This window comes from Panthera leo, chromosome A1, assembly GCF_018350215.1.
Source record: "Panthera leo isolate Ple1 chromosome A1, P.leo_Ple1_pat1.1, whole genome shotgun sequence".
Classification (NCBI taxonomy): Eukaryota; Metazoa; Chordata; class Mammalia; order Carnivora; family Felidae; genus Panthera; species Panthera leo.
In genome coordinates, this window is record NC_056679.1 from 27,595,300 (window position 1) to 27,618,765 (window position 23,466).

Genomic DNA, 23,466 nt, shown 5'->3' on the forward strand with positions numbered 1-23,466 from the left:
AGGGGAGTTCAGAGTCTTCCCAGCCACCATCTTGAACTGGAACCTAGAAGTAGATTCCTGCTTGCTAGATTTTTTTTTTTTTTTTTAATATTTATATATTTTTAAGAGACAGAGCCCACATGTGAGTCGGCAAGGGGAGGGGATAGAGATGGAGACAGAGGACCTGAAGAGAGGTCAGGGCAGAGCCTAGTGTGGGACTTGAGCTCAGGAACTCAGAGATCATGACCTGAACTGAAGTCAGTTGCTTAAGGGCCTAGGCACCCCCCTGCACTGATAGATTTTAAAAGGTGCAAAGCAGCAAGCCGTCCATTGACTCATCACAAGAAAATGAAATCCGCTGGGGGTAGTTATGGACAATATGGGGCAGCTGGTCTTAATTCCATTCCTGGCATAGACCTGAGCACTCACGTTCGTTTTGTGTGTTGTTACACGGGAGAACTCCTGTGCTCTCCAAACACTTTAAGCTGGAAAAAAAAAAATGAGATTCTTTCGTCAGAGTGATTTTGTTAAATGTTTTAAAAATTTGGTGAGCTTATTTTTAACTTGACGATTTGGTTGGCTTCCGGAAAGTTAGGTATTTCTTTCAGGAAGAAGCCCTGCATTGGAATCGTTTTCTTTTTGAACAGTCCACTGTTTAACGGTGGAGCTTACAAAGGATCATAGGAAGATAATTTCTTTTTTCCCCTCACAGAAATACATGCTCAAAAGTGAGGGTTTTAAAGGCAAATGAAGGCAAACCGAGGAACCTTTTCAGTACATGTATTGCCATGTCATTGTGCCATCTTCTGGAGCAGAGGCTACAGGGAGACTGGTCGGCTGCAACTCACGTGTCCCAGCAAGCTGCTGCTTACGACTCCTTTGCTTCGCCTCCCAGAGCTGCGTGCATGCACTCAGGGCCTCTCTTGCGCCCAAAGAACTGTGTTGCAGCCAAGCTGTAGGAACTGTCCGGTCATCAGAGGGAAGACGTCTCCGTTTCTACATAAATGCTGCGTGAGTGATCCCCACTGTATTACGAACTGGTTAGACCTTTTAATTACTACGAGTAAGAAACCATAATGGTGCCGAAATGGAACGGAAATTGTGCCTCCGTATTGGGGCCGCAGAAACAGACGAGAGAGGAATATTTGAAAGGGAACGTTGTGAATTAGGAAAGATCAGAGATCAAAATTTAAATACGGTATTTATATTCCGGTCTGTTTTGAATATGGGATGTGGAGACTCAAAGATAAGTGGTAATTTCTGTCGTCAGGATACAGTTTCTTCCTCATGGTATCGTGGAAGTGATGGGAATCTTGTGAGGAAGTAGTTGTGGCATTTTAGGATTTCTGCTAGCCAGACAGAAAGCTTGGAATGCTAACACAAGTACTCAACACGTAGAGAAGGCAGATTTCAATGAATTCAAGACAAGATGGTTATCATTCTATTACTGAAGGAGGAATTCAAAGGGATAGGTAAGCTTTCAAAATTATAGTCTGTCTTTGCAATTACGTTATCCATGCTGAAGACCAAAAGTGAGGGCATCTAGAGCCAACATGGAAGCACTCTCTCTGAGAAACTCAGATTTAAAAAGGGCACGTACCAAAAAGTGGAAAGACCTGTCACCAAAAATTATGTGAAAGAGAGGCAATGGCCAGTTAACAGGGAACAGAAGGACCAAAGGCCAGAGTGTGCTGAGGCTTTTGAGAAAGAAAAAAAAAAAGTTAAGGGCAGGATAATGGAGGACTTACAACTTCAGAGCGAGAACAAGAAGGAAGAGGCAGGCCGTGTTGCTTGCGGCCAATGGTGTGATGTTGATGGATAACGTGAAGAAAGCAGAACTTGTTTCCTGCTGTTTTTCCTGTTTTCTCTGTCAAGGAGAGCTGTCTTTGGACTAAACAGGGTAGAATGAATGTTGTTAAGAGTTGGAAGCCCAAGATGGGTGAAGAGATTCTGTGTGAGCCATGCGTTGTTTGTAAATGAGTCCAAGGTGCTGGCTCTGAATGAATTTCAGTGCAGGGCTCTGAGAAAATGTGCCAGTGAGTTTACCCACCCACACAGGGAGAGCTTTGAGGGTGGAGGAAGGGAGAAAAGCAGGCTGGCTGAAGACAGGTAAATTCCACCACCTGGGAACTGTGGAATCCAGACTTGGAAAGGACCTTAGATACCTAGTTCATTCCCTATCTGATACATTATTACATGTACGAGTAGGTGTTCTATGGATATTCAAGGGCGCATTTGATAGGCCCAGCTTATCTGTCTAGTATTTGATCCCTTTCCTTAGCAGCACAAAAAGCCCTTAATGTGGACATTGTTTTCCAGTTGTCAAATAATCCATTCCTTTCTCCCTTTCTTTACGTTCTCTTTCCATAAACATTTGTCGACTGTACATTATGTTGTATTGTCTAGGAAGATAAATAGGACATAGTTCTTGCCCTATAGTTCTTAAAAAAATATGAATTTACTTACTTGTTTATCCAACAAAGATTGACTGCCCCAATGTGTGGTGGGCACTCTTCCAGGTACTGGAAATAGGATTTTAAATAAAACCACAGCCCTGCCCTCATGAAACTTATATTAGAGGACAGATAGACCACTAGCAATAAGCATAATATCTAAATTCTATAGTCTACTTGGAGGTGTATATGCCATAAGAGATGTGTCAACAGATGAGTCTGGTGACGGCTCTTTGGGGACAGCGGGTGCACAGAGGAAAGAGGAGTAAATTCTCCTGAGGTGCTTGAGGACCTGATCAGTGAACTGAATCTTGAAAGATGAATAGTTTTGAAAATAGCTGGTTGCTTTAGGGGAGGAGTGGAGCTGGCATTCCAGGAAGTAGGAGATATTTGATCAAAGAAGTGTGAATGGAAACAGTAGAATGTGTTAGAAGACGTCTGAGTAATCAGCATCATTTCATTTGATATCGACAAATAGAGGTAGAGATTTTTTTTTCTCCTTTTCCTCTTTCTCCTCCCTCTTTCATCCTCCTGCTCTCTCTTCTTCTTCTTGTAATGATTAATACTATTGACTCCTTTTGAGTTTACCATCAGCTAAAATCCTGAATGTTTCCACTCACATTATGCCTGAGCCATATCACCCTAGTCTTTCTGTGTGGGAATACTTTGTATTCTCAATCTTTTATGAGTTTATGTTGTGTGTATTTTACGTTTTGAAAAAGAGTTGAAGTAACTGAAGTAATTAGACCAGAGAAGAGAAAACTCCAGAAACGGATAAAAGTCGTCTCCTCACATTTGAAGATCCATCATGGGGAAGAGAGCTCTATTTTCTCTTTTTGTGGCTGATCTTACTAGTGGGTGGGACTTCAGGGATGTAGAGTTCAACTCCATGCCAAGAAAAGCCTCTGGAAGTTGATTTGAGAAAAGGCAAGCTGCATTTTTCAAAGCTGCATTTGGATCTCCAGGAATCTGTTGGAGAGATGGGGAAGTCTTGGGCAAAATACAGACTCCAGGGCCCCATCATGGACTTTGTGAGTAGGGGCAGGCATCTGTATTATAATAGGCTCCCAAAGAAATCCTGTGCATACTGAGAGTTTTAGGGAAAAGAGTTAATCATCTCTTCTTTGAGAGTCCTTTGCATCTTGGGAGCCTTTGTCCCTCGAAGGGGGAGTCAGAGAACATTCATTTTCTTTAAAGTGTGAGGAACCTGATGACTGTGGGTGTCATCATAGGGTGATCATAGTATTTACCACTCAAACCAGAACACTTTTGAGAAGGAAGAAAGTGCTGAAAGTAACCATGTGTTTTTTGAAATATTTATTTAATGACTGATAGTTTCATTATGTTGATGAACCCATAAAAGTTATATTCAAGAATTGTTTAAAAATAGTTTTTCCCAAAACGTGTAATAACATAACTGCGTACAATAAACTTTAATACTTTATATTGAAAAGTAAACATTAAAAAATATCAGAATCCTTATTCACCTCTTTAATCAGTTCCTTAAAACACATATATCTCGTATACCACGGTACTGTATTTGTTCTGAAGCAAGTGGGATTTTTTTTCTTATATGATCTTGTTATGTTGAACCAAAAGTTACCTGAATTTTTCTTCAAAATTACATTTTATGGCTAATAAATTTGAGATGAACCTTCAATTAACCTTTCTGTAGACCATATTGTGTTGCAGACTGTACTTTCTCTAGCATACTAATAGGATCGGAACACATTCTAAGTGGATGATATTCTCAATTCTAATGCAGTTTCAAGGGTATTCTTGCTTCCATTCCTTTCCTCAAAAAGTATTTTTACAAGGCAAAGCTTGTCAAATTAGTTGTCTCTACTGTGCCATGTTTATATTTTGCAAAAACTTATTTCTCAACTTTACCCTAGTCTGGTACAACGGAAGATAGGAAGGAACTCTATAAAAAAATTCTCTCGGGGCGCCTGGGTGGCGCAGTCGATTAAGCGTCCGACTTCAGCCAGGTCACGATCTCGCGGTCCGTGAGTTCGAGCCCCGCGTCAGGCTCTGGGCTGATGGCTCGGAGTCTGGAGCCTGTTTCCGATTCTGTGTCTCCCTCTCTCTCTGCCCCTCCCCCGTTCATGCTCTGTCTCTCTCTGTCCCAAAAATAAATAAAAAACGTTGAAAAAAAAGATTAAAAAAAAAATTCTCTCTACAGAGATACTCCAAAATGTAGTTCTAGAACTGCATATTTAAATCTTACACATCATTCGAGCTGCCATTATTTAATTTGTTCAGTTCTTCCCTTGCCCTTGTGGGTACAAATTTTAGCGTCTTGCTGTTTTTAAACCTCATTACCAATAATCCCAATTTGCTGAAATTCTAGAAAACTGAAGTTTGATCATCTGCTCACTGAAGATGTTGATAACAACTTCTCCAAAACGGATTTAGAAGGATATGGCCCAAATCTAGAAGGCTTATTTATAAAGAGTTCAACACCATCATAGGACACTTAGATTGATTTACAAATTATTTTCTCAAAGGCTCATATTTTTCTAAAATCCTACTTATGGCAGCCAGCAAAAAGAGAAACCACGCATTGCTTGGTATTCAAAATCAGACTTTTCACAAAAAGTGTGTGGTTCAGTTATTCCAAGTACTATATACGTTATGCTATTTATAAACTCCTTAGCCATTGCTTATTTTGACAACTTGAGTACCATGTTGCACCACACTTAATTCCAAGCACATTTCTACTCCATCAGTGTTTTTTCGCAAAAATGGGGTTTTACCATGGTACTGTGCTCCATCAAAATTTGTACTTATATCGGTATGCAAGGATAACTTTATCTGTCGTTTGAACTCTCTAGGAACTGAATTTACAGCAGCAGTGACTCATTTAGCGGAGTTTATCATGGCATCTCACCCTGGTAATGTCAGGTGTTTACCTTCAACAGAATGAAATCCCAAATGCTTTACTGGTACCGTGAATTAAAAAAAAAAAGAATTGGGGTGCCTGGGTCGGTTGAGCAAGTGACTTCAGCTCAGGTCATGATCTCACGGTCCGTGAGTTCGAGACCCGTGTCGGGCTCTGTGCTGACAGCTCAGAGCCTGGAGCCTGCTTCCGATTCTGTGTCTCCCTCTCTCTGCCCCTCCCCTGCTCATGCTCTGTCTGTCTCTATGTCAGAAATAAATAAACTTTAAAAAAAAAGGAATCATTATTGAAAATGACTGTTTTCCAGTTTGTAGCTTCTGATTACATTTCTGTAAAAGTGACGTCATTTAATTCACTTGAAACGCTCTTCTGCCAGGGGAGCCAGCACATTAACAGCTGTCTTTACTTTTTCTATGTGCCCAAGAACAATAGAATGAAATTGATACAGTAAGTTGATTAATAAATAGAATACAGAGACATTAATAAATTAATAATAAATAATTACTAGAATAAAACTGTAGAGCAACGTTTAATTGATCTAGATGAAAGTCTTGCTTTCCTGCATATTTTCCACAGCTGCGCGTGTCAGGTCATTGTGTTCCCGCACAGTCTTTGGGAGCTGACACCGACACTTGAGCAGATGTGCGTCTTCTGGTTTTTGTGGGATCAGCGATAGCATGTGACTCCTCTAGTAGAGGGTAAGTGTCGATCAACCTTTTGGAATTTACAGGTTTGTCACGGACTTTCTCATGAATAGAGTATTTGGTTTTCCATCAAACAGTCCTTTTCCTCTTTTTAACCCGTTAATGCCCAAACATTCGTTGCCAATTTTTTTTTTTTTAATTTTTTTTTAACGTTTTATTTTATTTTTGAGACAGAGAGAGACAGAGCATGAACAGGGGAGGGTCAGAGAGAGGGAGACACAGAATCTGAAACAGGCTCCAGGCTCTGAGCTGTCAGCACAGAGCCCGACGTGGGGCTCGAACTCACGGACCGTGAGATCATGACCTGAGCCGAAGTTGGCCGCTTAACCGACTGAGCCACCCAGGCGCCCCTCGTTGCCAATTTTTAAAGTGCCACCGCGTAACCACACAATTTAATAGTTGTAGATTCATCCTGCATGCCGTTAATGTTAAAACCACTGTAGGAAGAGTATTTGGATTTGTTTCCATATGCTATGTGATGGGACTGCTCAGTGCCCATTACCCATGTTTCATATACATCTAGACTAAGATTTCCCTGGTTTTCCACTGCACCCAATGGTGACCTGCTGACTTCGGGTAGCTCTCACGTTAAGACGGCAGAGGCAGCTGCACCAAATCTCCTCTCATCATTATCCCAGATGGATGAGAGCTCTTCCCAGCTGCTGGTGTTCTGTCACTTTCTTTGGTAAGTGAGCACCCCACAAGCCATCCTGGAAGGGGAGGTGTTACATTGGGTTGCGGGTTGAATTACTCAGAAGAAGATGCCGAGAGGAAGTTTGGGGTCTATTTTGGGGATCAAAAGGAAAGGGGAAGAGCGGGATTGGGTAGAGGAAGATGTCCAGATGTCATACAGGCTTGACAAAGCCTAGGCTAAACTAGCTGGGAACTCTGGAGTAAGGGTAACCCCTCGGAGGTGTTCGCGTTTGGCCAAAGAGCTGGACTTACACACACCCGCTTCTTACTCGGTCACCAGGTGTGGGCTGTCCTGGAAGGTGTGTGAACTTCGATGGGGCCACTCTCTGAAGCTGAGGCTGACCCTGAAGAGGCTGACAGAGGCCGTCTGTTCACTGTGCTGCCCACACCTGGCCAGCAAGTTCCACCTTAAAGAAGCACCTCGACATCAGATAGTCTGCCATACATCGTGTCTAGACAAGATTGGAAAAAATGAGATTGGTTACCTCCGGGCATCCTCTGATCTAACCAGAGTAAGAACTCCATTCACTACATAAGTGTCTCGTGTGCTACCAGACGTGTAGAAAGCCGGTCATTGCCGTGAGCTGCTTGGAAAGTCAACTCTGAGATGGAGATGAGCATCCAGGAGTTTGTTGGGGCGTGTTCTTGGGACCACCCACTCTGGGAGGGGAGCGAGGGAGGTGGCCTGGGCAGAAGGAGAAGCTGGCCTGTGAGGGGGGCCTCAACACAAGCCAACCCAAGCTGCCGTGGGGAGCCTCAAAGCCGGGCCAGGCCTTTCTACCTCTCCGTAAACAAGTCATTGAACCTGGGCACCCTGGGAAGAGGACATGACCATGTTGAGATGCCACTTTTCATCTGAAGCAAGTCTGAGGAGGGCTGGTGGCTGGGGCTTTCTCCGGAAGCCCTCCTGGAAGCTTCAGGAAAAATCCTGATGGGTCTCTGAGGGGTACCTCACAGCATCCCCACTGGAAGCGGACTGAGCCTGTCCCGGCTAACTTAGGCCACTGCTACCGTTGCCGCTGCTGCTGCCACCCCTGCTGTTACTTAAAAATTCCTGAACAAATGCTGAAAAGAGGTCACGCCTGAGACAGCAGCTATACACGCGGCTGTCCCTGAGCAAATCAGGAGGCAGCCACCCTGTCTGTAGCAGAGTTCAAGGCACGATTTCCAGGAGAAAGGACGACTTAACGTTTACCAGCCTTGAAAGGTAAGGTGCCAGTTCAGAAATCTTGAATTTGCACTTGTGTTTCACTTAAATGCAAAAGGATTTAAGTCGATTATTTCATGTTTGTCTAGAGCGTGATGGTGCTTTTTTTAATTTTGCAGCATTTGCTTCCATTTTCAGCAGCCCCCTTTCTGATCCTCGTGTCTACTGCCCTGTCCTGATCACTCAGTAGAACCCACCACTGGCCAGGGCTGCGTGGCTGCAGGTTCCAGCATGCCCAGTGCCTGCACTGTTGGCCCCCGCTCTGCCCGTGGCCTTGCTCTCCCTTAGGCTGTGAGCAGAGCATTTTTTCACAGCTGCCATAAGATGTAGACACTTATCCCCACCGATGCTTTCAAAGAGCCCAGGGACCCCAGGCCGCTCCAAATGAGATGCTTCTGCCAAAAGAACGCAGTGAGAGTGGCTCTGGCTACCAGAGGGAGGCTGGAGCATTTCCTTTCGTGATGAGCTCAAAGCAGGGTCGAGAGGAGGTTAAAATACCTTTTGTTAGCTCTCAGTCATTGTCATGGCTGCCACACAGTGTTGTGGAATCATGAGGGAGGAAGACAGAGCAGAAGGAGTTTGGGACTCAGATGTCAGCAGGCGTGGGTCCCAGCCCCTCTCAGCCCCTGATATTCTGGTTCTCCCTGGACGGATAAGGTCTTATTCACCCTACACGCGTTGCCTAGGAAAGTGTCAGGTTCACGGTGGGCGCTCTTAAGCGTGTGCCTTTGTTTTCAGGGTTTTCCACCCCCGGACACAGCTTGTGTAAAGAAAGAATAGGTGTGGGGAAAAAAAGCTAAGGAGTTCTGGATTTCCATTCATGATGCACATTCTCTACCCCCACCCAAAGCACAATACCTTCCCTTGACATTGCGTCTTGCAGCCCGCTGAAAAGATGTCTCCCAACCTCATACATCTGCCGGAGGGAAATGCTTCTTTGGAATTGCTGGACACACATGTGTTCCCCCTCAGAGCACACTTTATGTCCGGGAGAATAGAGTTCTGTGATTATTCAGACCGAAATACTGCTTCACCGTTCTCTCTTCTTGTTATCCTACTAGATACATGCCTACTAGATACATGCCCAGCCTTTCCTTCTGTTCTACATGTATTTGTGCTGCATTTTGTGTAATTTCTTCAAATATATTTGGAGTTTACTAATTTTCTCTCGAGCTGGTTCTCATCTACTATAACCTATTCATTGAGTTTTTTTTTAATTTTTTTTTAATGTTTATTTATTTTTGACACAGAGAGCATGAACAGGGGAGGGTCAGAGAGAGAGGGAGACACAGAATCTGAAGCAGTCTCCAGGCTCTGAGCTGTCAGCACAGAGCCCGACGCGGGGCTCGAACTCACGGACCGTGAGATCATGACCTGAGCCGAAGTCGGACACTTAACCGACTGAGCCACCCAGGTGCCCCTTCATTGAGTTTTTAAATTGTAATAAACACTTTTCTGAAATACAACAGCTTATTAAAATAGAGACTTGTCCCTAATACCTTTTATTGTGGTTAAAAAACACATGCCATGAATTCTATACTCTTAGCAAATTTTTAAGTGCATAGCACTATGTTGTCAGCTGTATGCACAGTGTTGTACAGAAAATGTCCAAGAACTTTTTCGTCTTGCGTGATTGAGACTCTATAGCCATTGAACAGCAGTTCCTCATTTCTCCCTCTTACAACCACTGGCAGCCATCATTCTACTCTGCTTGCATGAGTTTGACTACTTTTGATACCTCCGATAAATGGAATCATGTGGTATTTGTCCTTCTTTGCCAGGCTTATCTCACATTATGAGACAATTATGTCCTCAAAGTTGATCCATGCTGTAGCATATGACAGGATTTCTTTCTTTTTAAAAGCTGAATAATACTCCATTGTTTGTATATACCACATTTTCTTTATCCATTCATCTGTTTATGGACACCAAGGTTGTTTCCATTTCTGGTGAGTAATGCTTTATGAACATGGAAGTGCGCGTATCTCTTTGAGATCCTGACTTCAATTCTTTTGGATAAATATCCTGAACTAGGATTGCTGGGTCATACAGTAGTTCTATTTTTAATATTTTGCGGACCCTCCATACTGTTTTCTGTAGCAGCTGCACTATTTTATATTCCCTCTAACAGCACGTAGGCGTTCCAATTTCTCCACATCCTCACCAGTGCTTGTTATTTTTTGTCGTTTTGTTTTTTGAGAATTGCCATCTTAATAGGCGTGAAGTGCTCGCTCATTGTGGTTTTGACTTGTGCTTCCCTGATGAATCGTGATGTTGAGAATCTTTTCATGTATATGTTGACCCTCTGTATGTCTTTTGTAGAAAAAAGCCTATTCAGATACTTTGCCCATTTTTATAATTGGGTTATTGTCTTTTTTGCTAGAGTTGTAGGAGTTCCTTATGTATTTTGGATATTAACCCCTTACCGTATATATGGTTTGTAAATATTTTCTTCCATTCCATGGGTTGCCTTTTTACTCTGTTGGCGGTTTCCTTTGCTTGTTTGTGTAGTTTCACTTGTCTGTTTTTCCTTTTGTTGCCTTATCTAAGAAATCATTGCGGATCCCATGTTACAAAGCTTTCCTCTATGTTTTCACCCAGGAGTTTTATAGTTTCAGGTCTTACAGTTAAGTCTAATCCATTTTGAGTTGATTTTTGTGTATGGTGTGGGGTAAGAATCCAACTTTGCTCTTTTGTATATGGATATCCAGTTTTCCCAGCACCATTGGTTGAAGAGACTCTCCTTCCCCATCATATAGTAGCGACACCCTGTCAAAGATCATTTGGCCATATATGTGTGGGTTTATTTCTGGGCTCTTCTGGCCCCTTGGTCTCTATGTCTGTCTGGATGCCAGTACCACTCTGTTTCGATTTCCATAGCTTTGTAATATGTTTTGAAGTCAGGAAGTATGAGGCCTCTAGCTCTGTTTTGTAGATTGTTCTGGAATAACTATTTTTTTAAGGTTTAAAGATAATATGTGTTTTTGTCTTTAACTTGTCTCCTTTTTTCCTAGTTCTTGGCTCTTCCGTTTTAGTTTTAGTTCTTATTGTATAATCTTTTTCACACTGTCTTGTCAACTACCCTAGAACATGTGGTGTTAAATCCAGTGGTCATGTCTGATATTCTCTTTCCAGTAATTTCATTTCTTGTGTGTTTTGTAATTTTTTATTGCAAATTCCTTTTAAACTGGGGTTGTTTTTCCCATGTAAGGGACATACTCCCTTGTGGCTCAATTTTGCATTTACTTTTCTTGGACTTCTTGGGGTCCCTTGTACTAGAGTAGGTTTGGTAACATTCTCTTGGTTTGCATCTATTATATTCTTTGGGCATTGTAATTTCTGATACCATATCTGGTGTGGGGTTTTAATTTCATGGAAGATTTTATTTGTTTTCTACTTAGATTCCCAGCAATTTGTAAGGTTTTTCTTTCCGTTTCCTGAGCTGATGGGTAGGGTTTTTCTAAGCCTCTTTCTGAAGAGAAGGAAGTCCTTTCCAGAACTTTACTCTGTGCAGGATTCTTATTTTTTCAGCTTCCTGCCTCACACTGCCCCCGGGGCATTATCTCCTTTTCTCAGTGCAAGGTAAAGCCTCTGCCTTTAGCTTCCTGGTGGACTGTGCATACCTGTGCTCCTGTGGGCTCTTCTTTCATCAGTTGTCAGAATTACCAGTCTGGTTTCGGGTTCTTTTTCCTGGGTTTCCCTCTCCTCCTTGCTCTCTCCTTTCCTGTTCTCCCCACTTCCCTTCTTCATCTGAGTTGATAATGTATTCTATACAATTGCTCAATGCTTTTACGTAGCATTGCTGTGTTTTCAACAGGATCAGTAGTATGTGTTTGTGGTGGTAATGGTGATGGAAGGATGCAGATGACTTCAGTTTATGTTGCCCAAGGATCTTGGGTGATGTTTTGAAAATGAAATAAATCTTGTCTCTCTCCAGATTAAAGTCTGCTGATGACTTGCTATTGCATTTAGATAAATAAACTCCAAACTCCTGATTTTGGCTGAAAATATCCCATAGGAGTCGATTCCTATTTTTCTTTGCAACCAGAGCTCATGGTACATTCCTGCCCCCGCCCCCAAACCCCGACTCCCCTTAGTCAAAGCAGCCTTCCTTCTTGCCTTAGTGTCATTGTTCCTTCTACCTGGAATGGCTGGTCCCTAGGTCTTTGCATGGACATCTCCATCTCGACATCCAGATGGAAGAATTGCCACCTTCCTAAAAAGGCTTTCCTTGTTGCCTGTCAAAAGTAGGCTCTCACTCCCTCCTCTCATGTCCACTTATTTCATAGTCTTAATGACACTTATCACTTTGTTAATCCGTATCAGTTTATGTTTTTTGCTTAGTTACTGTTTATTTTGGAGGCCGGCTGTCAGGGATTGCTGATGGAGGAGGAAAGAAATAATCGAGGATGAATCCTGGATCTGGGGCTTGAGCAAGTGAGCAGACTTCTGTAAGAGAAATAGTGTGAAATGGAAATCAAGAGTTCTCTTTTCATGTTTGTGATTCCTTATATTTGTGATTCCTAGTCTTCATCCCTAATGGATAAATCAAGTGGGAAGTTAGATATAAAAGTCTGGAACTCAAGCAGAAGTCAGAGATGAAGATAAGCATTTGGGCATCATCAGGATATAGATAATATTTAAAGCCATATGGCTAAATGGTAGTACCCAGGGTAAGAGTGAAGTGTCCTCAGAAAAGAGAAGGTGGTCCGGTCAAAGCTTCAAGGTTATACCATTGAACCAATAAATGCAAACAAGGGAGGGTCTTTTGATAAAGTAAACAGCATGGTCAAAACTTTGTCTAATTAGCTTAACTCAGAAGTTTGATGCATGGAACCACCAATGATGGCCACTATAGATTTTCAGAGGAGGAGAAATAAACTTCATGGAGTCCCCGTCCAATGTGACTTAACCTCCTCAAACAAATGTGCATAAGGATTTCATGAATATGTTCTTTCACCCTTTTTCATAAGGATTGGTGTGTGTGGGGGGGGAGTCTGTCAGAGATGACACGTGGATATTGTCCAAAACAAAGTTGTGTTAGAAATCTCTGGGCAGCTTCATCTTCTCAGTATCCCCAAAGGCTGCTGAGAATGGACCAGAAGAGCATTTTCTTCCCTCATTTTGGGGAGACTAAGTTACGCATTTGAGCAACTTATTTGTACTTTAGAGGAACAGGACGATATTGCTGAATTCCTTCAGAAAATTTGGTCCAAGGTGGGAATAATGCTCTGATGTTTTGAGATGTGTGATAAGGTTGAAGAATCGCCAACCATAGTCCTGGTAATAGAATGAACAGTCTCTCTGTCTGTTCCGACTTCCTTGAGCTACAGATCACCGTCTCGCTTTTAAATCTAAGTTACTTACTGCTCTCATTGTCTTCTGGACTTATTTAGGCTATAAAAGGTTTGCCTAGAGATATGGATGGTTTATGCAGATGGTGTGGTTACCACTCTGCAATATATCCATGCCTTTGCTTTACGATTTCAGTCAAAACAAAATTAAAGGCTCATAATCACCCTTGTTCAGGAAGCACTGAGGAATATTTTAAAGTTCACATTTTCATTGATCTTTCATCAAGAATAGGAATAAAGTTCCAAATGAGATGCATTTTCTATAATGCATGTGGCGCCCTGTCCTGAAATAGCTATTGTTTTTGTCATTGTGATTTGCCGGCCACACAGTTGGATATTAAACAATAAAAAATAAGTTTTTGTACGTGACATTTCGCTTTTGGGTAACTAGCAACCTCAACTCCCAGGCATTAAGATTAGTATATTCATCTCCACAGGTGTCCAGAAATGAAATGAAAGGTCACCTAAAGCAGTAGACACACTTCATTGCTATTACACCCCAAACTTCCTCCAGTAAAATATTTTATTAAAATTAAATGAAAAACCAAAACCTGCACAGTGGTTGTTCAGACAGCTTTAATGGGCTTCAGGAGGGAGTGCACTCCCAACCATTCTGTGGTGGATATTTTATTATGTGCAAGAATATTATACTGTTCTTTCCTCATCTTTTTGGCTGTGTGTTGAATCAATTAAATTGCAGCTTATAAATTTCGGCTTAAAATCTCTGAGAAAATAGCTTTTGTTTCTATTTATAGATGCAGTATGTACTTCCTGAAGATGGTTTCTCTCGCGCTGAATCATTCTCTTCTTTCTCCTCATTTGGTTGTTCATTTAGCAAATACTCATTTATGTGCTGAGTTACTGTGTGTGTTCTGAAGGTGACAGTTGTGAGCAAGGTAATCAAAGTCCCTAGACCCTTATGGAGTTTATAATTTAGCCAAGTAGACAGGTGTAGCACCAAAAACAACGGTAACAGCTATAACTTGTTCTGCTTATTAAATGTTTACTATTTGCCAGATCCTGTCCTAGGTGAGTTCATGTATTACCTCATTTAGTTATGACAATACAGTGTGGGAAGACCTATGAGCTAGGTTCCATTATTATGCCCATGGTATGGAAGAGGAAGCAGAGACACGGGGAAATGTTAAGTAACTTGCCCAAGGCCACACAGCTCAAAGTGGCACTGACAATACAAGGTGACCAGTGTTGTGATGGGGGTACGTTCAGAATATTGTGAAAGCCTGGATTAGAGGCTCCTGACTTGATGTCTTAGACTTCTTCTTGGGCTGCCATAACTAAAGTACCATAGACTAGGGGGCTTAAACAACAGACCTCTATTTTCTTATAGTTCTGGAGTCTGGCAAGTCCAAGATCAAAGTTAGTCTGGGTTCCATTTCCAGCGAGGGCTTTCTTTCTGGCTTGCAGATGGCTGCTTTCTCATTGTGTCCTCACATAGCAGAGAGGAAATAGGTCAGCTCCCTGGCGTCTCATAAAGACACTGTTCCTATAATGAGGGCCCCCTCCTCATGACCTCATCTAAACCCAGTTACCTCCCAAAGGCTCTATCTCCAAATACAATCACATTGAAGGTTAAGGCTTCAACAGTAGAATTTTGAGGGTGGACATAATTTAGTCGACAGCAGCTGGTTTTAGAAATTTTTCAGGTCAAGGATTATAGATTCCTTTCCAGATCAGAAATAATATTTAATAGCTATTAATGAGACAACTTAATATATATATCTGCTAGATCCCAGTGGCATCATAATGGGTTACTGTATGACCTTTAGCTTTTTAACGCCATTAAGCCTTGGTTTTCCCATCTGAAAGTTGGGAGGAGAGTTATGTTGCTGTCACACTTATGTATATACAGCACTTATGTATATATGGTGTGCATTTCTATATGGCGTTGTTTATGTGAACGGTGAGGTGTGCACGTATGTGTGTGGCTGGGGCCAAGCAATCTTTTTTTTTTTTTTTTGGCACTTTCAAATGTACAGCACTTTTAAAAATAAAGTAGATGTATATTATCTCATGAGATCATCGCAGGTGAGCTGTTACTTTTATTCTCATTTTTCCATGTGTAGAAAGTAAGGCCAAGAGGCCCAGTTTCTTTTCCAAGGTCATGCAGTGTGTACGAACCAAGGTAAGGTGTCAACAATAGACCTCTGATGCCTGGGTCAGTGCTACCCCTCTGCCTCACGGCTTCCTGGTGCTGATGCACATTCTGACTGCCACTTGCTTTGAAAAAGATGTTCGTTCTCTTCTGTATGCTCAGCGGACATTTCCTTTTGGTTCCTTGCCATCCATGACTGTGTCACAGTGGTGAGTGTTTCAGTGCATTTTTGAAGCATTGATTTCCAGCCAGGCCCCATCCCAAACACCTGACCACACACCCACTTCTGTTTGCTTCACTTCACTTCACTGCGCGCTGCTATGGGAGCTCCTCGTTTGTTCTCGCCCAGTTTACATGCAGCTTTCAGAGTTTTATGGTGGCCATGAGGCCCCAGTGCGAGGACAACAGCTTCAGAAAGGTGAGCAGGTCGCGCTCTTTCATTTATATCATTTCATATAAATCTATACATTGGATCATAGCATCATGCCTTTTTTTAAGCGAAATATTTTTCTTTATCTGCCCTTTCCTACTCTTTCCCAACCCATATCAGCCTCTACACCCAGCTAGTCCATGTTTATAATCTAACTTGTGCTCAAATAATTCTCAGTGCTCATCTTATGAAGTCACATGTAAACGTACATATATGTGTGTTTATATATACACACATATGTTTATATACATGTATGTGTTTACATATGTGTTTGTTTATATATGTTTGTATTTATATAACATATATATGTATATATATATATTACAGAACAGGTCATCGTTTTGTAAATAACCCCAAAATGGGTTCTTTATTATGATTGTTATGTGTACTTTACTTCATCTCGCTCTTTTCACTCAACAAGAAAGCATGAAAATTGCTCCAGGTCAACTGTCAGAGTTCTAATTTGTTCTTTTATTCTTTATTTTAAAGATGGATTCTTTATTTTAAAGAATAAAAGATGGAGAAAATAACATGATGAATCCCCACTGCCCATCACCTGGCTTCAACAATTATTGGTGCTTTATTTTTATTTCATATATTCCACCTAACTTTAAAATATTTTCATTTTTTGCTGGAATATTTTTTTTTTAAATTTTTTTTTTTAACGTTTATTTATTTTTGAGACAGAGAGCATGAACAGGGGAGGGTCAGAGAAAGAGGGAGACACAGAATCTGAAACAGGCTCCAGGCTCTGAGCTGTCAGCACAGAACCCGACGCGGGGCTCAAACCCACGGACCGCGAGATCATGACCTGAGCCGAAGTCGGACGCTTAACCGACTGAGCCACCCAGGCGCCCCTACTGGAATATTTTTAAGCAAACCTAGGCTTTATGTTATTTTTATCAGATAAATACTTTAATATGAATCACTAATGGAGGTGTTTAAAAAAACATAACCATAATAACCATTATCACTTAAAGCCAAATTTATAATAGTTCTTTATGGTTAAATCCCCCTGATTTCCTCAAAAATGTCTTTTTTTTAATGGTCAGTTTGTTTGAGGATTCAGAGCCAGACATTGCATTTTCATGATACGGCTTATAAATCTCTTTTAAATTTACAACTTTTCCCTTCCTCTCTCCCTTTAATGCCTCTATTATTGAGGAAACCAGGTTAATTCCCTTGTAGCATTTCCCATCTTCTAGATTTGGCTTCCTGTATCCTTAAAATGTGATTTAATACCTTTTTCTACCCTGTGTTTCCTTTAGGTGCTTGAATATAAAGGATTGACTAGATCCATGTTCCATTTTTTTGGCAAGAACACTGAATAGCAGGTGTTGCATACTGCCTGCTGCATCACATTAGGAAAAACAGAAAGTGGCTGGGCCTAGTTTAAGTGAGGCTGAAATTGATCAGCTGTTTCAGGTGTGGTCAGCTTTATTTCTCCCATACAAACTTCCCGAGAACCCAATTTTGTGAGGACTAAAGGAAAATGACACTTCTTCAGGTGGATAGACATTTTCTCCTCTGCTTCCTGGAGTTGATTTTTAACCATTTGAGAGGCTGATACCCTTTCCTCCTTGCCTCTCGTGGTTGGAGAAGAGGCCGATCATCAGACAGTGGGCAATGGAGGAAACAAAATTTATTGAGAGCTCTCGGCTCTGTGAGTAGCAATACCATTCCTGGCTGGTTACAAAGTTCCCCAGATACGCTGTGCTATATAACCCTGATTTTCTAGTTCATTGTAAATTCACAACACTACCCTAACTCTGCCAACTGGCCCTCTTTTCAGTATCTACATAAAAAAGAAAGCTCCTGGTAACACTCTTAATGCTTTTGATAATACTTATTGACTTTACAGAAAAACTTTTATTATAGCATAATATACATTACAGAAAAGTACATATAAGTGTACAGCTTGATGCATTTCTACACACCGAACACACTCATATAACCAGCATTTGGATCAATAAATAATACATCATAAGCACCCCAGAAGCCTCTTTATGCTCCTTGGAGTATCTCCCCTTTTACCTGCAAGGATAACTATTATCCTGCTCCCTAAAAGCATAGATTAATTTTGCCTGGCTTTGCACTTACATAAATGGAATTGTAGAGTATATATACTTTTGCATCTGGGTTATTTCTGTCAACATTTGTGGCATTCAGCCGTTTGAATATATGCAATTGTAGATTGTTCATTCTCATTGTCATATGGGATTCTGTTGTGTGTTTCTACCTACCAGAGAGATTTTTGGTTATGGTGTATGCGGTATGTTCTTTATTAGATAACGCCAAGTAGTTGTCCAAAGCAGTTGTACCAAATCACACACCCACCGGCAGATGGGACACATTTGATAGTTTCTATCTTTTCTCATTTATAAGGACATAATTTTCAGTTGAAAGAAGATTCCCAGAGTAGAAAAGACTTTCTAATACCAGCCTCCAGGTTCTGTTTGAGTGTAGCGATACAAATGGGGCAGGTTAGACTGGGCCTCTAACAACATCCTCCTTTATTTCACTGATGATAGAGGATGAATGGGTCAGATGGATACACATAGCCCTTGCTTATCAGCAAGGAGAAGAAGCTTATGGGCTTAGTGATTTAAGAGCAGCCAACTTTATTATCATATAAGTTTTATGACAAAAATAAAGACAGTAAAAAAAATTCAACATTATGGAACTATAACACAGTAATATTTTTTGAGTTCCCTCATCCACAAACATATATGAATTTTATATGGTTACAGTCATAATCTAGATATAATTTTATATTATGCTTTTTTGAAAAGATACTATATTTGAATCACATTCTCCTGTTGTTTCAATGTTTATTCATTATATGTTTAGACCATTTCTGAAGTTTTGCTATTCTCTACAGGTCTGAAGAACATACCTTTATGAGCTTACCTCTTCTTCTTTTTTTTTTAATTGATTATTTTTTAACTTTATTTATTTTGAGAGAGAGAGAGAGAGAGAATATCTTAAGCAGGCTCTGTGCTGTCAGTGTGGAACCTGATACAGGGCTAGAACTCAGAAACTATGAGATCATGACCTGAGCCAAAATCAAGAGTTGGATGCTTAACCTGCTAAGCCACTCAGGCACCCATAGGCTAAGTTCTTAAGAGTAGGATTACTAAGTAGAAAATTGTGTTTTTTTGACTCTTGATTTATCATGCATTTTTCTTTGCAAGGCTTTCCACCGTCTATACCAGTGGAATCCAGCCTTCTTGGAAACCACAAAAGCTTAGTTTTATTTATAAGCAACAAAAACTTTGTTAGATTCATAAATAAATAAAATATATAGCATATTGTAAAAAAGGAAATTACTTGTATTTTGAAGATTTAAAACTCTTTTTCTTGGCATTATTTATGCCAAATGAATAAGCAATCCAACTTTCTACTATTAGGCCAATAGATAAACAAATGTGGTACATCCATATAATGGAATACTGTTTAACAATTAAAAGGAAGGAATCACCGATACGTGTGGCAGGATGGATGAATCACAAATAATTATGCTGAGTGAGAGAAGCCATACAAAAAAAGAGTACATACTTCATGAGTCTGTTATATAGAACTCTATAAAATGCAAACTAATGATGGTGACAAAAAGCGGATCAGTGGTTGCCTGGGGACATGAGGTGGGGTGGAGAAGGGCAAGAAGAAAAGGTTACACAGGAGCACATGGGAACTTTTGAGGGTGATGGGTATGTATATTATCTTGATTGTGGTTATAGTTTCATGGGAATATACATATGTCAAAACTTATTAAATTTGTACACTGTAAATATGTGTGGTTTATCGCATATCAATTATACCTCAGTTAAACTGTTTCTTGCCCAATATTTCCAGCTGTTTGAAGCTCAAAAGCTTGATTTATCCACGTTGCCATGAGGAGCATCAGTTGCAGTTAATTCATTATTATTATGCAGTAGTGTGGGTTTAAGGGACACAAACCCATTACACTACATGATGATGATAATTAATAGCGATTCATGCCCTGATTTTGGGTCCCCCCCCCAAAAGATATGTTCAGTCCTAACCCCCAGTACTTATGAATGTGATGTTATTTGGAAACAAGAACTTTGCTGATGTGGCTGAGTTTAGATGAGGTCCTACTGGACGAGGGTGAGCCCTAAATCTAATGATTGGTATTTTTATCAGAGGAGAGGTTACACAAACAGATACACAGAGAGAATGCGATGTGTAGATGGAAACGGGCAGAGATTAGAGTGATATAGCTCTGAGCCAAGCCCCCCTTGTTTCTGTCTGCTCTGTCCCGAAGGCAATTATGCTGCTGTCGTGTCTTTATATTAACATATGCACTCAGTGGACATCAGAGTATCGTCCATGGGTGCTTGGTTAATCCCGAGTCTCTTCCGTGGGGTCTGGGAGGTCAAACCGACCTTCAGTTTTGCTTCTTTCGCTGTGCTGACATTCGCAGTGATAGTACAAAAGCACGGGTAGGTGAAACTGCTGACGTCTTAGCACGGATCAAGGCCGTGCTGCACCAGGAGACACTGTGTTCTTCATCCACTTGCACTGGCAGAAAACAACAAAGAAAGAGTTTCATTTAAGAATGACCTTGGTGAAGCAGCCAAATTATTTATTTTGTTAAATCTTAATTCTTCACTGCATGTCTTTTCCCTGCATTGTGTGTGATGACATGGGAGTACAAAAAAGTCCTCCTGTTACATGCAAAAGTACAAAAAACAAACAAACCAACAACAAAACCAAAAAGCACTTTGCGTAGTTGAGTTGTGAGCCGAACCAGCAGCTTTTCCCAAGAACACCATTTTTATTTGATAGACGCTGGTTATTCAGAATGTCCAGACTTGGATTTTTGGCAGAAATGCCCTTCCATGCTCAGAGATTATTCCATCAGAGACAACAGTCTTAGAGATAATGCTTTCTTTACTGAGAATGGCATTTCCTGTAAAAGCCTAAGCACAGGTAAGGCCCAGGGAATGCTAGGGATTTGCTTAAGGACACGTAGCAAAAAGTAGCAGCAGGCTTAGAAACCAGCCTCCCTGACTTCCAGCCCACTTCCCTCCCCATTCCACTAAACGAGACAGGTGGCTTTCCATATTTCATGCACCCTCACCTTGAGACAGAGTTAATGCTGCAAAAGAAAGAAATGCCAGGTGGAAAAACTGACAAGTCAGATATTACACAGCCACTTAATTTTTATTTTGTAATCTTCACAATCGGAGCAACCAAGTAGAATACATAAAGAAGACACTAAAACGTGGCATAATAAAATTCATTTGACCAGGAATATGGGCTTCCATGTTTTTGTCTCCAGCTCATTTTTTTTTTCTCATTTTTAATGTCCGCTGTGTTTTGGGTCCAGTGCTCACTTTGGCAAAGGCTACATTTAGCTGCAAATTGAGACATGGTGTGTAGCTGCTATGATTAAGGAATTCAGAATCTTTATCCAATATTAGGCCTTGAGGGTAGAGAGAAATGCTGAGGAAAAAAAAAAAGATTTCAACCTTGCCATGGACAGATGAATGCCTGAAATAAATATTAACTGTTATTTCTGCAAACTTTCCCACTGTTTTATATACTTCATTTCCCCCCATTTGTGAGTCTACAACGTATTCTGGCAACATTATGGGTTTCTACTCATGATGAGTCTTCTCAGCATGGGCTGGGTCAGTGTTTGTAGCTCAGCTGGCCGGTGCCAGAGTGGAGAGCTTGTCTGATTTGATTCCACCCCAGGCACTGAAGGATTTTCAAGATTTTCCTCTTAATATTTGGCTTTACTTGATAATCCTAGGGCATGCTGGGAAGTCTCAGCAAGAGGAAAAAATTAGTAACCACAGGGAGGCCTGTTTGGAGGGTTGTGGGTAAGTATGAAAGCCTATGAGTGTGACTACTAATGACTCTTGAATGTTCTGCTTTTCACAAGATTTTCCTTCAACAAAAAGCGTGTAGGCTTGTGAGGACAGAGGGCTTTTAGAAAACTCAGCCATCCCTAGAACGACAAATGTATGATTGAGTCATTTCCCAAGAGAGAAGCCACTAGTCGGTAAGGTATGTAGAGCCATATGGTTTAGCATGCAATTTAGAATTTCAAAAGCAGGAGTTGGCAAAAGGTTGCACGAGATGTTAGCCTCACGTTTTTATCATTATTTTTCTTTTTTGTTGAGTGCTGACATTGCCCTTGGCATATGCAGGATAGAAGGCATGCTATCTGCCTCTGATCAACATTGGAGAAAGTGCCCAGTTCAGAAACAGGCTTTGCAGCTGAGAACGTGATCCCGAAGGCTTAAAGGTTGTGTGTGTGTGTGTGTGTGTGTGTGTGTGTGTGTGTGGTGGGGGTACACAAACCAGTTTCTCATGTGTTATCTTTAGTTTGTTTTTTCCTGTTTTTTGTTTTTGTTTTTGTTTTTATACAGCCACTAAGAATTTCTGTCTTGGAAATGCTTGATAGGCTAGAATCTCCTTTTGTCTGGATGCTCCAGATGTCAGGTGGCCCTATGGAGGAGGTGTGGTAGGGCTGACGGTTTTACACTGCGCAGTGGAGGAGGGAATATTACTGACTGGATGACAAGGCTCTGAGGGAGTCTGTATTTAGAACTAGATTTTTCTGATCAGACAGCAGTTGTGCGAGGCATCTGACAGTGGCTGATCTTGACACGGAGGGGATCCAATCAGAGGTGGTCTGTGCACAGCATGTCCCCTAGAAATACAAGCAGCCTTTCCCCATGACCTTGTACACACAGAGATAACATAGCACGCCAGCCAGGATGACTCGGTGGCACTCCATCTGCTGAAAATAACTTCACCTTAATTTAATCGAGTTCAGTTCACTTTATAAGGTTCCTACTAAAACACATGCACGAGGCTTAGACATAATTAATTCTTGTGACTTAGATATAATTAGCCTCATTTTAAGTTGTAGGAAACTGAGGATTAGAGAGGATAAGTGTCTTATCCAAGTTCATACAACTGGTTCTCACCACATATCTTCATTTTGATAAGACGCACGGCTTTCCTTTCTGTGACAAAAATTCAGTCTCATGCCCTGATTAGTGAGTCTATGACTTCTTTTTTTTAAAGACTTAATTTTTTCAGAGCACTTCTAAGTGCACAGCAAAATTGAGAAGAAAGTATAGAGATTTCCCATATATACCCTCCCTCCTATGCATGGTCTCCCCCGTTGTCAACACCCCCATCCAGAGTGGCACATTTGTTACCATCAGTGAAAGTATACGGACACATCATAATCACTTCAAGTCCATAGTTCACATTGGAGTTCACTCTTGGTGTTATGCATTCTGTGGGTTTGGACAAGTATATAATGAATAAGTATCCATCATTATAGTATCATATAGAGTATATTTCATATAGAGTATTGCCCTAAAAATCCTCTGTGCTCTGCCCATTCATCTCTGTCTACTCCTACTTCTGGCAACCACTGATCATTTTACTGTCTCCATAGTAAGACTTTCCCAGAATGTCATATAGTTGAAATCACACGGTATGTAGCCTTTTCAGATTAGCTACATTTGATTAGTAATCTGCATTTAAGACCCCTCCACATCTTTTTTATGTCAATGAACAAATATGTCTATAATTAAATATTAATACAATAATTTCATAGAGTCTTACATTGCATGAAT

The 23,466-nt window shown here is 41.0% G+C and overlaps 1 long non-coding RNA gene across 2 annotated transcripts in view; it reads left to right on the plus strand.

Annotated features, from left to right (window-relative positions):
• Positions 1–5,574: 5,574 nt before the first annotated feature.
• The window catches only part of LOC122212903, an 89,324-nt gene continuing 71,432 nt past the window's right edge, over positions 5,575–23,466 (plus strand). For both annotated transcript variants that reach the window (XR_006199363.1, XR_006199362.1), the window contains exons 1-3: positions 5,575–6,029; positions 6,559–6,720; positions 7,009–7,935. This is a non-coding gene — a long non-coding RNA (uncharacterized LOC122212903). The remainder of the gene's footprint in view (positions 6,030–6,558; positions 6,721–7,008; positions 7,936–23,466) is intronic.